The sequence below is a fragment of the Myotis brandtii genome, unplaced genomic scaffold (assembly GCF_000412655.1).
Source record: "Myotis brandtii unplaced genomic scaffold, ASM41265v1 scaffold236, whole genome shotgun sequence".
Taxonomy (NCBI): domain Eukaryota; kingdom Metazoa; phylum Chordata; class Mammalia; order Chiroptera; family Vespertilionidae; genus Myotis; species Myotis brandtii.
Window position 1 is genome coordinate 1,538,296 of NW_005358901.1, and position 3,329 is coordinate 1,541,624.

Genomic DNA, 3,329 nt, shown 5'->3' on the forward strand with positions numbered 1-3,329 from the left:
GCGGGCGGGGCGCCCGCTGTACGGTGACGTAAGAGCCGTGCCAAGGCACGTTGCCCTGGAAACCACGTTTCCATCCCTGTGGTTTCCGGGGCCGCCTCTTCCCATTCATCTTTTTCGTTGATGGGGGAGGAGGCGGTTCAGGGCCAACCCCAACACTTGCGGCCCCAGGAGTCCCTGCCCTCCCTGGGCCTCAGTTTACCTTTCCGTGCCTCCTACTCCTGCATGGTCTGACCTCCCGCCGCTGCAACACCTCGGATGGGCACCCCACCCGCACTTCCTGTAGGTGTCTGCACTGCGGCCCTCAGCCCCTGGGCGGGGTGGAGTCTTTTGAGGACCCCTGGGCAGGGCCGTGACTCTTGATTCCGGGGCTGCGCCCAGAGGAGTAAGTTCCGGGGCATCAGGGCAAGTGTTCCCCGCCCTGCATTGTGCATACACAGCCCCGTGATTCAGCGTGTTCCTGAGTGGACACCCTCCCTCTGCATCCCCCACCCAGCTCTGCGGTGGTCACAGCGCTAGGCCCTTACCCTCCCCCCATCCAGCCGGATTGCGTAGGCGGGGGTTCCACCTGAACTGCCCCACCCACGCTTCCACCACCTGCGGGGACGTTTGCTCCGTTGACACAGGTCTGAAGTGATCAGCCTGACCTGGGCATCCTGATTCCTTTTTGCTGTGAGCGGGCAAAGATGATTTGGGGGTGAACGGACAGTGGGAGGGGCCCCAGTGCCTACACAAGATGCCCCCAGGATATTCCTGGGAGGGAACCTTTCCCTTCCTTCTGGGGTCCCGGGGAGCTGGGCCTTGGGAGGGCAGGAGCTTGGGCCATCAGAAATCAGCCAGGGAGGCCTGGCCAGATACCTGTTAGAACATCTTTTCATATACCAAGATTTCGGGTTAGATTCCTGGTTAGGGCACAAACAAGAATCAGTGAATGCATAAAATAATTTGAACAACAAATTGATGTTTCTTTCCCTTCCTCTCTCTAAAATCAATAAATAGAAATTAAAAGAATCAACCAATGAATGCATAAATAACTGGAACAACAAATCAATCTCCAATTTAAAAAATTGGCCAGAGGTGGTAGTCACTAATTTCAGAAACACCGCCTGGACCAGTGTTTTCTCTATGAAATGGGAGATGTAATTATCTAGGTAGCAGTGGAAACACCGCCTGGACCAGTGTTTTCTCCTCTATGAAATGGGAGATGTAATTATCTAGGTAGCAGTACTTGTGAGATGAGGAAATCCATGTAAAATAAATGATTGTCCGGTGTCTGTCCAACCCCAAGTAGATGAAGGTGAGATCCCAGAGAAGTGGGAGACACAAACTGAGAAACTTCCCAGGCCAAGAGAGGGGTGTTCCTGGAGGCTGGATGCATGAAGGTCAGGGTTGGGGAGTGCTGGAATGCAAGGCCAGGGAGAGTTCACACTGGGTCTGGTCGCCTTGCACAACAGCCCCAGGGCCTGGGAATGATGGATTCCTTACTAGAGCGGGGGTGGGGAGTCTGGTGGTATCCTGGGAGGGGGCTCAAGTCTGGGGCCAACCAGAGCAGGGAATTGAGAGGGTAAGGCCCCATACATCCCCTACCCATACCCTGGACTTCAGGCCTTGGGCACTGGAGGTGGCCTACCTGCCACTCCTCTGCAGGGACAGCTTCCTGCTCACCCTCACCCTAAATCAGGGCGGGGGCCTGGGATGTTATGGGATCCACTTCACACCCAAGATGGTGGGAGACCCAGCATGCCACCTCATAAAGGCACCCCTCCCAGGCATGTAAGGCCACTAGTTATCATGCTCTGGAACAGCCCTCCCTCGCCCCAGGGGAGCAGGAGGGACTTTCACTTGCGTCTTTTTATTACTTGAAATCATGGTGTTGGTGTTTGTGTAGGCCTGTTTTCATACAGGAAACTCACGAAAAGTGCAGGCACACCCCACAGCCAGACCCCAATCCCCAGGACTGGTAATGCTTTCTTCAGGGGCTGGCATGGTGAGGGAGGGGGGCCCGGCAAGGGTGGTTCCTGCCTGGGGCGTATAGACATTACTTAAAAATTGTTAAAAATAAAAGAGAACACACATTTAAATAGGTATCCAAGACAGTTTTTCAAAAACAAATCTGCCCCTCTTCTCTCCTTTTAGAAAAACAAAACAAATCTCTGACCCCTAACTTTCTGACCCCTCCTCCCCCCCCCCCCCCCCCCCATTTACAGAGCTACAGTTAACACATGATGTTCACATCTGAAACCATTAACTTGAAACACATAATGGGGAAGGAGTGAGGACCTGGGGGAGTTCATCTACAAGTAGGACAAAAGGAGGGAGACAGGCAGGGGGTGGGGTATCCTGCAGGACAGACAGGTATGTGTGTGGGGGGAAGGCCCAGACATCTCCATTTATCAGTAAAAAAAAGTGAATGAAAAATAAACTCCACCCACATTGAAATGGCCCCAATTAAGGGGAGGTTCCTGTCCCTCTGCTCTGGGGCCAAAGACCCCTGGGGCATGGGCATGAGTGGGGAGGTTCCAAATTAGACCAGCAGCAACCCTCCCAAGGGGTTAATGCTACAGTGTAGCCCCTAACCATGAGATTCACAGCTCAGCACCCCCTCCCCTCCAGGTTGCAGGAGAGTCACCCCCAGACACAGTCCACAGGCCCAGATCACTCAGGTTGGGCTGAGAAGTAGGGCTGGGGGCATCTCCCCGACCCCACAGCAATTTCTCTCCTGATTTTTCAAGAGATTCCCAACTACTATTGGCTCAGTCAGAAAATTAACAGTCTATAAATACCCAGAGCTCAGGAAAAAAAAAAAAAAAAGATGTGGGGTTGGAGAGTGGCATCAGAAGAGCATCGCACAGTGCGTGGCCAGCAAAGGCAGGCAAGTCCGTTCCCCTCTGTCCCTTTTCTGCCAGGAAAGGGTACTGACTACACCCAGACCCGCACTCCAAGGCAGGTTCTGGCCAGCCTCCCTTGAAACAGCTTTTCTTTTCCGGGAAAAAGAAACCAAGAAGAGAAAGTAGTACAGACGTGGAAGAGACAGCCCCTGGTTGGTGCAGCTGTGGGTCCTGTGAGGTGTTTGGAGCCCCGCGGGGCCCTGCTGGGTAGGCGGAGGCCAGAATTGGCAGTGGGGGTTCTCTTCTCTGTGGCCCCCTCCTGTCTGTAAAGTGCAAATGAGGCATCTACATTTTAGACTTAAACCTGAAGAGGGTGGGGGTGGTGGAGCATCAGGCGGAGGCCAGTGGCAGTGGGGGTTCTCTTCTCTGTGGCCCCCTCCTGTCTGTAAAGTGCAAATGAGGCATCTACATTTTAGACTTAAACCACCTGAGGGTGGGGGTGGG